Source organism: Panthera onca, chromosome B2, assembly GCF_046562875.1.
Source record: "Panthera onca isolate mPanOnc1 chromosome B2, mPanOnc1 haplotype 2, whole genome shotgun sequence".
Taxonomy (NCBI): Eukaryota; Metazoa; Chordata; class Mammalia; order Carnivora; family Felidae; genus Panthera; species Panthera onca.
The window spans coordinates 18,792,226-18,806,713 of NC_138343.1; the positions used below are offsets into that span (position 1 = coordinate 18,792,226).

The 14,488-nt window shown below is 37.7% G+C and overlaps 1 protein-coding gene across 1 annotated transcript in view; it reads left to right on the top strand.

Annotated features, from left to right (window-relative positions):
* The window catches only part of LOC132667882 (uncharacterized), a 182,431-nt gene that overhangs the window by 144,425 nt on the left and 23,518 nt on the right, over positions 1 to 14,488 (top strand). The window lies entirely within an intron of this gene.

The following is a 14,488-nucleotide window of genomic DNA, read 5'->3' on the forward strand; positions in this document are numbered from 1 at the left end:
GGAGTAATCCCGTGATACCCAAAATATTCTGGTAAGTTTCTTGGGCAGCTCATGTAAAATTCTTTTTTTCTCCTCCTTCCAACCCACTCTCTTTCCATTCTTCTTGCCCCTGCCAGAATCACCAATAGAAGAATCATCCTGCAGCTTTTATCCTGAATGTCATAGGGTCTGGCTTTCCAGTTTGCTCATTTGGCAAGCAATGTATGTGAATGAAAAAGATGAGAGAAGCAACAAATTTGAGGCAGCGCGAAAAGGGCTAGGAGCACATTTCACTCTGTTGATGGTGTCCTTTGTTGTGTAGAAGCTTTCGAGTTGGAAATAGTCCCACTTACTCAATTTTGCCTTAGTTGCCTGTATTTTCAAAAGCTATTTTCATATCCGTGTAATCGTTGTCAAATACAATGTCATGAAGCTGGATATCCATTTGCATATGGATATCCAGTTTTCACAGCACCATTTGTTGAAAACATCATCCATTCCCCACTGTATATTCTTGGCATCCTTGTTGAAGATTGGTTGACTGCATATGCGTGGATTTATTTCTGGGATCTTTAGTCTGTTCTCTTGGTCTAAATGTCTGTATTTATGCCATCACCACACTGTCTTAATTACTGTATCTTTGTAACATAATCCAGCAACTCCACTTCTAGAGATCTATCCAAAAGAAATACAATCAGGATCTCAAAGAGATATTAGCACTCCCATGTTCATTGCAGCATTATCCACAATTGCCAAGATAGAAAAACAACCTAAATGTTCAACAGCAGATGAATGGATAAAGAAAATATTGTGGAGGGGTGCCTGGGTGGCTCAGTCAGTTGAGTGTCTGACTTCAGCTCAGGTCATGATTTCATGGTTCATGGGTTCGAGCCCCACATCAGGCTCTGTGCTGACAGTTTGCTCAGAGCCTGGAGCCTGCTTTGGCTTCTGTGTCTCCTTCTCTCTCTGCTCCTTCCCCACTTGTGCTTTGCCTCTCTTAAAAATAAATAAATGTTAAAAAAATAAGAAAAAAAGAAAACATTGTGGACACACACAATGGAATATTATTCAGCTTTGGAAAAGAAGGACATCTTGCAATATGTGACAATGTGGAAGAACCTTGAGAACATTATGCTAAATGAAATAAGCCAGTCACAGGAAGACAAATACTGTATGATTCCACTTATATGAAGCATCTAAAATAGTCAAAGTCATAGAAGCATAGAGTGGAATGGTGATTGTTAGGGTCTAATGGGAAGGGGGAAATAGAGAATTGCTTTACAGCAGACATAAAGTTTCACTTACGCAAGATGATTTAGTTTTGAGATCTGCTGTACAACATCAGGCCTATAATTAACAATACTCTATTATACACTTAAAGATTATTAAGAGAGTATATTTCATGTTAAGTGTTCTTACCATAATTAACAAAGAAAAAAGTGCTAGGAGGAGGTCAACACAAGTGTCTCTGAAAGCATACATAGAGCAAAGGAACCAAGACAGGTCTGGAAGAGGATTGGGGAAGAAACCAAAGACATCAGTGGAAATATAACCCTTGAGTAATTTTCAGAGTTTTCATATAATTTGGCTGGAGAAAAACAGAAGAAAACACATTCACGGGCAAAGGAAAGATGTGTGAACCCACGTGATCATGAGAAAGTATGACGTATTTGGCCACTCCAAAGTTTTTTAATATGGCTGGAGTACAAGATAAGGGACGATGGCAGTTGGCTGAGATAAGATTAGAAATGTAGTCAGGGACTAGATGATAAAATTATTGAATATCAGGGTGCCTGGGTGGCGCCCAGTCAGTGGAGCATCCAACTCTTGATTTTGGCTCTGGTCACGATCCCAGGGTTGTGAGAATGAGCCCTGCATTGGACTCTGCATAGGCCCTGAGTCAGGCCCTGTGTTGAGCATGGAGCCTACTTAAGATTCTCTCTCTCTCTCTCTCTCTCTCTCTCTCTCTCACTCTCCCCATTTGCCCCTTTCCTGCATGCTCTCTCTCTCTCAAAAAAAATATTAAATATCATGTTGTGGAGTTTGAATTTGTTCTAATGGTAAGGTGAAAAGAATGGAAGATTTTAAATAACTTTAATTTTAGGGCAATAACTCTACTAGGAGAAAGGAAAGTGGATTTAATAGTGGTCAGGTTGAACTAAGGGAAATCTAATGAGAACGCCATGAGTATCAAGAGCCTTAACTAAAGAGAACGACATGGGAAGTGGACCGTTGTGGCATATTGAAGAAATAGGTGACACACAATAGGACCTTTGGCCTTGTTGGAAGTTGAAGATGAAGGAAAGGATGGCATTTAGCATAACCTTAGGTTTTGGAGTTGGGTAGAAAGGTGGATGGTGGTAGCATTCTCAGAGACAAAGATTACAGAGAGTAAACATTTGGAGGAGGTAGACGGTGAGTTCAATTTTTATTCATATTGACCTTAAGGTATCTTGGCTATTGTCAAGGGAAAAAAAAAACATCATAAGAAGTCAGGTCGATGAGTGTAGAGCTCAGGGAAAACAATAATGACCGTAAATTCATGTGGAGGATGTCTTGAGTGTCATTGCTTGTAGGGTAGATGCTTGATTGCAGTAGGCTGAGTGAAGAATAAGGACACAGAGTCAGGATTTGCTGACTATGTTTGTTTGTTTGTTTTATTTTTAATACAAAGCTATGCTGTAAATGGAAAATGTGGAAAATGGTCGGAAAAAGATATTTTTTTTATAAAAGAATGGTTTTTAACATGGGTGTGGTCTGAATATATTTATGTGCATATATGAAAATTCTACAAGGAGGAAAAATATTGCAAATGCTTAAGCAAGGGAGAGTGACTGAGTGAGGAAGTCTCTGAAGACAGGAGGTTGAGCACATATGGAGACAAACCCGGGACTTTAGGAAATGAATCTTGTCACTCGATATGATAAGGGAAGAGATAAGGGTGAATGCAATGGCATGGGGGTTCCTGGCAGGGCGCTGAAGGAATTCACATATAATAGCCATTGTAATTTTCTGTGAAATGGGAGATGAGCACGCCCCTCCATTCTTCCTTTCTTAGATCAACAACATGGCTGCCTTAACGTTGTACATCCCTGGGGAAGGGAAGACAGTCTTCCCTGATCATTCACTTTCCATTTGACTACTAACTTGTCCTATGGCCCCAGGCAAGGATGTTCATTTGCTAGATTTCTGGCATTTTCTTGTGTAACTTGTTAAGGATGACACATGTGTAGCTATTACAAGAGGCTCCACACGAAGCATTACTCTATTATTTAAAATGACTAGGGTCTCCTAGAGAAGTTGAAGAAATCAAATAGTGTATCGTACAGTTTAGACTTTCACAGGATTACAAACTTATCAGAAAATGTTATGTACCATTTATTACCGTATCAGTATACTCTTCTCACTTATAGGAAGGTGGATGTTTACAACCAAGCATTTCTTTGTCCGAGGTTCACATTAAAAAAATTTTTTTTTCAATGTTTATTTGTTTTTGAAGGGGAGAGAGAGACAGAGCATGAGGTGGGGAGGGGCAGAGAGAGAGGGAGACACAGAATCTGAAGCGGGCTTCAGGCTGTGAGCTGTCAGCCCAGAGCCTGATGTGGGGCTTGAACTCACGTAAGGTTCACATTGTTATTATCAAGATTGCTTGTGAAGTATGGAAAAATAAGCATCAAATTTATGCACCGAATAGCTAGGATTTAATATTTTGCTGCCTCAGACCAAGAGTTGTTTGCTTTAAAATAAAACAGAAGGGTTACCCCCTGGGAACGTGTGTGTAGGAAGGGTGGGAAGCCCTGTGATGGATGGATAAATGATTAGGGAAAAACAAAGGTAAACGAAGTGTATGGACATCATAGAGAATGAGCCTGAAAAAGTCCAGGAGGAATAAAGAAGTTTTATTCACTCTCTCGACCTTAGCCCCTCACTGCCTTCCATGCCGATCCTATTCTATCAGAACCAGGCATGCTCGGTAACCCCCAGGTTTTGCTTGTGTTTAGAAGCAGGTGCCCTCAAAATATCTCTACATGGTGATAGAGATAACAGTAATCTCCTACAGGGAAAATACCTGTATTCTTCGTAGGCATAAAGTCGCTCTTATAAGTCAGCTGAAAGAGCTCTCTTTACTGATGTTTGCACAACGTCTCTCTCTAAAACGCTAAATAGCTGAGTGGCGCTGTTCATCTACACAGCAAACGCTGCCACCAGTGGAGGCATCTGGTCAATGAAGCAGGGTCTGCTGTGGCCTAAAAGTAGACAAAATGGCACGAAATCACAAGAACTCATCTTGTGCCAGTCTGGATTTGTGCATGTTGACTGATGTAGGTTAGCATTCTTAATCCAAATATTGATTTCTACAAAGCTGAAGTTATTCTGTAAGAATAATTACATATGTTGATTTTACCCTTAATATTCTATGATAAATATTTTCATATTCTTTACTTACTTCATGAACATTTAATGCCCACACATTTTTTTATAGCATATAAGCAGTATAAAATATTTAAATATTTATTTATTCCTGGACAACAGATTGTTTCTCATTTTTTTTTTTTTTGCATCTTATGAATAATTCTGATGAACATCTTAAGACTCAGGGTCTTGTTCACATTTTAGATTATTCTTTGAAGAGTGTCCTAGAGACCCAGAAACACTCTTCCAGACAGTATGATGTTTATAAGACACTTGATCTAGTTTCAAAATTGTGTTTTAGAGACTTTGTATGCATTTATACATGCCAGAAGCACATGGGGATCTTACCAAATCACATTCACATCATGTATTAACTTTTTTTAACCTAATAGAAGAAATGGGATCTCATCTTTTTCTACATATGCTCTCTTTTGTTTCTAGTTACTAAATATTCTTAGTAGGCTTAACGCTCAGTTGTATTTTTTCTTTGTGAATTGCCTTTTAAATGTCTCTTTGCCTCTGCCTTTCTTTCTAAAGAGTATCCAAATGTTTTCTTTACTGAGTTATATGAGTTTTATACATATGACACAATTAACTCTTTTGTCATATTTTAACATATTTAACACATTTTAGCATATTTTAATTCTCCATTTGACAATTAACTTTTAAATGTATTTTTGATAGTTTAGAAAAATAGCTATTATAATTAATATGCAGTAGAGCCTTTTGATCATTATTAGACTTATCTAAATGTATCTTAAGGTAAAAGAATCCTTCCTCATTCAGAAATTCTGTAACTATTTACTTCTATTTTTGTAAAATTTGTATTTCGTTCATTGAACCCCTTACCATAAGCCATGTAGAGTTCATTTGATACAGATAGTGTCAAGATTTAAACAAGACACCTTTTATTTTATTTTACTGGTCTTTTCTATAAGTTGGTATTATCTCTAATTAGCTGTTGTGCTATTTTGTTTTACTTTGAGAAATTTTAATTGTCAGCTTATGTTTCCAGTGTGATAAATGGAGCTCCTCTTTGGTAGAGCCTCTTTAAAAAAATTTACATTAAAAATGTTTATTTATTTTGAGAAAAAGAAAGTGGGAGGAGGGACAGAGAGAGGAGAGGGAGAGAATCGCAATCAGGCTCCAAGCTGTCAGTGCAGAGCCTGATGTGGGGCTCGAACTCATGAACTGTGAGATCATGACCTGAGTCATAATCAAGAGTTAGACGCTCAACTGACTGAGCCACCAAGCGCCCCTAAAAAATTTACATTTTGACAAACTTTAGATGGCCATCTTATAGGCATTGGCATGACGGAAACACTGATGACCATCTACACCTCACAGGGTGCTTGCTTCATTTGCATCACTGTGCGTCCCACATAACCCTTCTGAGGAAAGCCTTTGTTGATATTATATGGATCCCTCTTCTTGATATTATATGGATCCCTCTCCTCTAAATCCCTTATTGGAGTCATCCAGAAGACCTACAGGCTGCTTACATATTTGTTTATAACATTCAGAGAATGAGAAATCACAATTTAAATGTCAGATTTGTTTAAGCTTTTATATTCTTGGGAGCTGTACACAAATCGGAAAGACTGGTACTCAAGTTAATTAGTTTTTGGGGTGTGGATGTGTCTTCCTAATTATTGACTTAATAGTTCCAAATAGCCTGATAAATTTTAGCTGCGGACACTTATTACTTAGGAAAATTAATTTGGATGAAAATAATTTAAAGGTAGGTTTTGATGAGGATATTATGAGCATATTCATTGTCTAGGGAATACATATAAGATAATCAAAGATTTTCCACTTTCCGAATCAATCTTCTTTAAAATAAAAGCAAAATATTATTTATCATGTAGGGAAAAAATTCTAAAAATTCTCTAACTACTGTAGAGCTAAACAATTTTCATACCTCCTGAACTTGCCACCTCGTGACGGGCACTCAGTGCCCTGCTTGTATAGGAATATATCTATTTAAAAGATTTGGATGCTACATTGTGTCAGCTCCAGCAAACTGAATGATTATAACCAAATTAGTTCATTGCTGTGGGTCCAGATAATTCATTGATCATTCATTATTCAAAAGCCCATCAGTATCCCCGCTCTGTGCCTTAGGCCCTAAGCTCTTCGGTGTGGGCAGCTGAGTTCCTGCTATATGCTGATTCCCCTTCTGTCTTTTCTTCAGCAAGTAGAAGGATCTATTTCTACCCCAACTAACCCCATCTGTAGCTGCAAGAAGCTGGGTCGGAGATAAACTGAACATTTTTTGACATAATATTCTCTTGTAAATATATAATAAAAGTGGCTCAGTTAAATCTAAATCATTCGTCACTTGATAAATTGGCTTTTGGTAAATTGACCTTCTTCTGATACCTCTAAGATAAAAGAAACTAAAATAGTCTACCACAATTTTTTTTAAATTTTTTTTTAACTTTTTATTTATTTTTGAAACAGAGAGAGACAGAGCATGAACGGGGCAGGGGCAGAGAGAGGGAGACACAGAATCGGAAGCAGGTTCCAGGCTCTGAGCCATCAGCCCAGAGCCTGACGCGGGGCTCGAACTCACAGACCGCAAGATCGTGACCTGAGCTGAAGTCGGACGCTTAACCGACTGAGCCACCCAGGTGCCCCTACCACAATTTTTATTTTCATCCCGAACTCGCAGGAAACTGGGTATGTGAGTCTTGACCAATGGCAAGCAAGTGTCAAAAAGGTATGTGTACCTGGGTAAAGTGACAATGTACACACTCTCTTTTTGGCACAGCCCATATCTCTGGCATGGGCTTCTTTTGGGCCACTGGAATGAGAAATGTCCTTTCCTACTTCTATGTAAGTATCTCCATCTGATAGTGTAGGTCACGTGCACGAACCAGCGTCATTCCCTCCTTCTCTCTGTCATATCCTGTATAATCCATAAAACTCTCTGTGAAGGATTTTTATCTTAACTTATCACTAAAATCATTGAACAAACAAGTGATCAAACACAAAGAACAACTGTTTTGCTTTGCTTCTACAAAATAATGAGGACTACATGTGCGTCAAATGGCAGGTTACACTCTCAAACCATGTATCTAAAATGTTACATAAGTAGGTCAGAATCAAAAAGAAATCTAGTGGCAAAATGACATGGAACTAGGACTGCAAAGGGCAAAGGTGTTGACTGTAGAATTCACCATTGTCTTCTCTGTACCCAGAAAAGTGTTTAGAACACAATAGACACCCAACAAATATTGGTTGCAATGAAAACACGAATAAAGGAATTCATTTTCTTAATATTGAAGACGTGCCCCTTTCAATAAAATATGGTTCACAGACTGTAAGTTCAAATGACTCTAGTCCCCAACTGCTTTTCATTTTTAACTCTTCACTGGAATATAATGAGGAGGTGTGAAAAAGACATACACACAGCTCTCAGGTGTGTTAATCTGACTTATCCAAGTGATAAAAAGAATAGATTTTAAATTTGAATTCTCTGGCAACATCCAACTTCAAAAAATTACAGCGCAATGTGCAAAGAGGAGTCAAAAAGGAGTTGCAATGGTGCCCACAGCAGAGTAAATGAAAAGCATTTATAGGCATTGTATGCAAAAAGTCCAGAGGACCCAGGGGAGGGCTGAACATGTCATAGACACAGAGTGTTTGTAACTCCCTTCTTGGCGGTTCTCAGCTATGATTTGGTGTCTCCAAAACTCAATTCCGTTTGGCCCAATCTTCGTCCTCTACCACTCTCTCCAACTCATTTTTTCTCTTTATTCATCTGGTGAGTAGGTTCATATGAGGCTTGCTTAGATGCTCAGAACTGCGGATGGATTCTTAGTGATTTTGGTCACATTTGTAAAGGAGCCATCATTCTGCAAGGATACAAATGGTTGAAGGTGCCTCAGCCTTTAGTTTGACTTAAGTGCTTAGGCAGCATTTTTTTTTTTTTTTTGCCATTAATAGTGATCATGAGTCAGGACCTCTCACCAGCCCTGTGCTTTCCCAGTGGTCAAGGCCACACAGCTGAATTGATTTGAGAAAATGCCACTGCAGTTCTTCTGGTTCACCCCACTCTTTAAACTTTGGGTTTTCCTGTAAAAATGATCTGCCTACAGTAGCACCCGGGTGGCTTAGTGGGTTGAGCGTCCAACTTCAGCTCAGGTCATGATCTCATGGTTTGTGAGTTCGAGCCCCGTGTCAGGCTTGCTGCTCTCAGTGCAGAGCCCGCTTCGGATCCTCTGTACCCCTCTCTTTGCCCCCTCCCCCCGCCGGCGGTGTCTCAAAAATAAATCAACATTAAAAAATAATTGATCTGCCTGCATCACCTGAGTCAGCACCCTCACGGGAATAGAAGACAGTATGAACTGGACCTCGTGGTCATTAGAATGAACTACTGAACCAGCAAGAATAGAATTCTAACTCTAATATATAGTGAAAAATTCAGGACCTGCTAACATCATTTCCTTTTCAAAGATGAGGAAACCAAGCCTTAGTGACTTTACGTAATTTGCCTAAGGCTGCACAGGAGGCCAGTGGCTCAGCTGATGTCCACACGCAGCCTTCAGACGTCCGGAACCTGCAATACTAATTGTCCCTTGTATTTCTTACTTTTTCTACACAATGAGAAGACTTAAATTTCATATTTGTGGTTAATTTTCACCTAATGAATGAATACAATGTCGTGGTCTGATACCTGGATTGAAGACTGTTAGGCCTGGCTTGAATCTTGGCTTGTGTGTCTTTGGCAAGGGTTTTACCTCTATGATTCTTTAAAATGTGGATAGTAAATAAAGAGTAAAACTTTGTTTTTTAGAGTCCACATATGAGTGAAATCGTGTGATGTGTGTCTTTCTCAGTCTGACTTATTTCACTTAACATCATAGCCTCTAGATCCGTCCATGTTGTTGCAGAGGCATGATTTAGTCCTTTATTTTATGGCTGGGTAACATACACACACACCCACACATACACCACACTTTTTTTTTCCTTCCATTCACCTGTGGGTGGACCCTTATGTTGCTTTCATATCTTGGCCATTGTAAATAATGCTGCAGTAAACATAGGGGCACATGTATCTTATCAAATTAGTGTTTTCATTTTCTTCGGGTAAATACCCAGTAGTGGAGTTATAGGATCAACCAAATAAATTAATAAACAACAACAACAAAAACCAGAATTAGACCTGTAAGTACAGAGAATAAACTGATGGTTGTTGGAGGGAAGGGGTTGGCAGGATGGGCAAAACGGGTGAACAGGAATAAAAGACACAGACTTCCTGTTATGGAAGGAATAAGTCCTGGGAATAAAGGGCACAGCACAGGGAATATAGTCAATAATATTGTAACAATGTTGCATGGTGACAAATGGTGGCTACACTTGTGGTGAGTATAGCATAAAATATAAAGAAGTCGAGGGGCTCCTGGGTGGCTCAGTCGGTTAAGCATCCAACTTAGGCCCAGGTCATAATTTGGGTCATAATTTCACGGTTGGTGGGTTTGAGCCCCACATCGGGCTCAGTGCTGACAGCTCAGAGCCTGGAGCCTGCTTCAGATTCTGTGTCTCCTTCTCTGTCTGTCCCTCCCCTGCTCCCACTCTGTGTCTCTCTCTTTCTCTCAAAAATAAATAAACATTAAAAAATTTAAAAAAAGTAAAGAATTTGAATCTCTATATTGTACACCTGAAACTAAGGTAACATTGTGTGACATCCGTACTCAATTTTTTTCTTTAGAAAAAAAGAGTAAAGCTTTGATCTGCTCCTTGGGAGTGACTTAATTGATTTAAATAGTATATTTCTAACAGATTTGTAATTTAGGCAGCTCAGTTTAGTTCTAAAATTCAGTTCTTTCAAGATATACATGAATTTAGTCCAACGATTTAGAACTTTCAATTAACTTTGACAATTCCACATATATATGTCAATAGGACTTCAAAACTGACATTCTGAAAAGAAATTAATTGTCTTCTACTCCAAATCACTTCATCTAGGGTTCCCTGTCTCAGTAAGTGACAAGATCACCAATCCAATTCTGAGAAAGAAAGAAAGAAAGAAGAAAAAGAAAGAAAGAAAGAAAGAAAGAAAGAAAGAAAGAAAGAAAAAAGAAAAAGAAAGAAAGAAAGAAAGAAAGAAAGAAAGAAAGAAAGAAAGAAAGAAAGGAAAAGAAGAGAAGAGAAGAGAAAAGAAAAGAAAAGAAAAGAAAAGAAAAGAAAAGAAAAGAAAGAGAAAGAAGGAGGGAGGAAAGGAAGGAGGAAGGAACTTGGGGTCTGTCCTCAAACTCTTCCTCTCTCTCACCCTCCACTCATCCTCTCTAGGTTCTGACAATTCCTTAACTCTTGAACTTGTCCATCGTGTTCTATCTATAGGCTCCTTTCCTTCTCCAATATGCCCTGATCTCTCCCTTGACTTATCATAACATTAGTCTCTTTGACTAGTCTCTTTATATTCCTTTTTGTGCCTTTTAATCTATTCTCTTCATTAGAACCAGAATGATTTTTAATTAAAAAGTATTATATCAAGGCTTGCCTTAAATCCACATAATGGCTGCCTATTGCTATCACAATAAGAGCTCTCTTGACCTGGGCCCTGCCTACCCTATGTTATACTACCCTAATACTCTGTACTTTGTTCATCACTCTGCCATCTTCTTGCAGCTTTCAGGGCCCCACACAGGGTCCTCTCCACCCACTTCCTGGGATACTCCCCTACCCCCTTCCTTACTGCTTGCACTTACCAAGTATTTGATGTTTGGTAGGCATATGTGAATGTTTGTTGATTAAGGTAGTAAATTAATGAGGAGTGAATGAAGAGGATGATTGTCCCCTTAAAAACATGAGACCACTCATATTTTGAAGGTTATAGAACTCATAAACCTGTGATAGAGCTATCTCTGGAAATGGGGGTGGAGGGGGGTTGACGACTTCCCATTGTGTGCACATTTTCATTTTCTCAATTTCTTTTCTCTTTTTCTAAAAGTATTTTCCCCTTTTTTATTTTCTCTTTTTTATTCTTTTTTTTTGTATTTCTCTTTTTCGCTATTTAGTATGATTTCAAACCAAAGCCATTTGAATTTCAATTAGTGTTAACAGAATGGTGAGCTTTCAAGTGTTTCCAGAAAGCCAACAAAAGCTTCCTCCATACATATAAAAACATTAATGTCATACACCTCATTTAAAATATTCAACAGGGGCGCCTGGGTGGCTCAGTCGGTTGAGTGGCCGACTTCGGCTCAGGTCATGATCTCGCGGTCCGTGAGTTCGAGCCCCGCGTCGGGTTCTGTGCTGACAGCTCAGAGCCTGGAGCCTGTTTCAGATTCTGTGTCTCGCTCTCTCTGACCCTCCCCCGTTCATGCTCTGTCTCTCTGTCTCAAAAATAAATAAACGTTAAAAAAAATATTCAACAAGTCTCCTAAAGAATATGTGAGCCGGGACACCTGGGTGGGTCAGTTGGTTGAGCATCCAACTCTTGATTTCGGCTCAGGTCATGATCACAGGGTTCTTGGGATCAAGCCGTGCATTGTGCTCTGCATTGAAAATGCCAATCGTGTTTGGGATTTTCTCTTCCTCTCTGTCTGACCCTCCCCCACCTCTCTCTCTCTCTCTCTCTCTCTTTCTTTCAAAATGAATAAATAAACATTTATAAAAAAGAATATGTGAAATCTGTTCATATATTCTTTTTTATAATTAAAAGAATAAGAATAAATTTTGGCAAGCACATGCTATTCAGAGCTATACCTGAAGCATTCTAATGTACTTACACCAGTAGATAAGTAGTTTTATGAGTAAATTGACTACAGTATTTATAAAGCCATACTGCTGAACTCATTTGTAACTTTTGGAGTTAAAAGGAAGCAATCATATTTGATTATTTTAAATTTATATATATATATATATGTATATATATATATATATACATATATATGTATATATATACACACACACACACACATATATATGTATTTTCTTTTAGAGCTGGTTTAAGTTACAGACTCCATCCTTTTTCATGACCCTTAAAATACTACATTAGCTAAATGTTCACACTTGTCCTTTTTAGCTTTAAAAGAAATGTCACATCCTAGGTTTCTGTAAATGACCCACATTCAGATGTGAACCAAACATAATAGCTTCTGCCATTCACCAGGCAATGAATTGCTTCAAATGTAGGACACAGGGCAGAGGACTTTGTAAATTACTTTGTTTCATTGGCCATCATCAGAACCTGTGGCATAATATGTGACCTATTTCTATAAACAATAATGCCTAAGGCTTTATGGACAGGTGGAATACCGTTTCTCTTTTAATTACATTTTGAAGAAATAATTTAAAAATGTAAAATTTTCAGACATTTTGAATAGTTGTATTGTTAAAAGAAATCCGAATTTGTAACCATCATCATGTAATGATATAGACTATCATAAAATATTAGCTTTTTATTAAAGAGTAACTCAAACCTATAAAAATTGCTAAAATAATACAATGAACTTTCATATTCTTTTTCTAATTGCACTACTTAAAATTTTTCCATGTTTGTTTTTCCTTTTCTCTTCTCTCATCTACTATGATTTAGTATCTTCAATTTTATATAATTCAACCTGATTTTTATACACACATGCCTACAATGGCAGAAAATGCATGGAACTAAATGTGCATCTGTGTGTGCGTGTGCGTGTGCGTGTGTGTGTGTGTGTGTGTGTGTTATTTCTGACCCATTTGAGAATAACAAAATTTCATAATTAAACATGATCCTGGAAAATTTAAACTCCATATTTCATTGACTGTCTCCAATGTTGTTTATACAGAGAAATTAGTCTGTTGCTCTCTCTCATCAATGTCTCCCAATGCCTAGTTTATTTATGCAGTTGAAACTGTTTAGACATTGAATGTCTTTATAGAAATTTACTTAACATTTACTTGGACTCTAACTTTCTAAAAAGAACTGGAGAAGTGAAAGTTTGAGATATGCACCACTTTTGATCAGTACGGCCTGTGTAAATATCCAAATGGATAAAATAACTCACTTTTAGGTAAATGTTATATCGCTTGACTGATTATATTATCAAATGAATTGTATAATATTCAACACTCGCTTTATTTTTAAAATTTTGCACATATAACTACAGACTATTTTTTTTCCTTTTTCGTGAGAACTTGCTCTACAGACCTGGAAACTATGCTAAACACTAGTAATGGTTGGTAAGTTGACTGATTCACAACCCATCACAAAGCTTTTTCACTGGAAAATGCCACTCAACATAGCAAGCAAAAAATGTAAAAGTAAAACTAAAACGCGATTAATCTTTGTACAGCTTTCCACACTCGAATGTGCCAGTTTGTTCTCTGTTCAAACATTTGTGTACCATCCTGTAGATCCCTGCTTGGATGTTTACATAATTATTCTTTCACACAGAATGAAGGAGATATAAAGAAATGACAGACATTTTCTGGGCAAAAGGAACAGAAGTTAGCAGAAACAGGACTGTGATTCCTAATTAATTCAAAGTTAATTGCGTTGTTGATAATCTTGCACTTAAAATCTTCATATAGAAAATGTTTATGGCAGCAAATTGACAGTAATTTAAGTACATTAAATCTTACTACCATTAAAAGAAAAAGATGAATGTTACATTAAGCAAGCTTAAGAGAATGGTAAAGACTAGTTCTTGTTTAACAAGACAACCAGCAAATCATTCAAATGGCCAACCTAGAATCTCAAAGCACAATAAGAGTAGTAGTTGAATTTCAAGATGGTACCAAGCCATATGGCCTGTCTTGGGCCATCAGTGACACTGGCTGGCAGTTTTGCTTTTATTGCCACTCTGTAATGAACGCAAAATAGGGGGAAAATAAAAGACACATAGATCTTATTTGGCAGGTAGGGTCAACAAATCTATTTTTACTATTTTGGAAAGAATCAAGATAGAGTTCGTTAAATGAAGATATGCATTGTATTGGTTACTTTCACTGAAGAGTCAGATGGTGGAATGAAATGAACCTTGGCATTAGCCTGGGTTTAAATGCTGTCTTTGTTACTTATAAACAGCAAGACTAATTTTTTTTTTAATTTTAGTGTTGTATTATGTAAAAGACAGGATTAAAGGAAGGCTAGATAAAACAA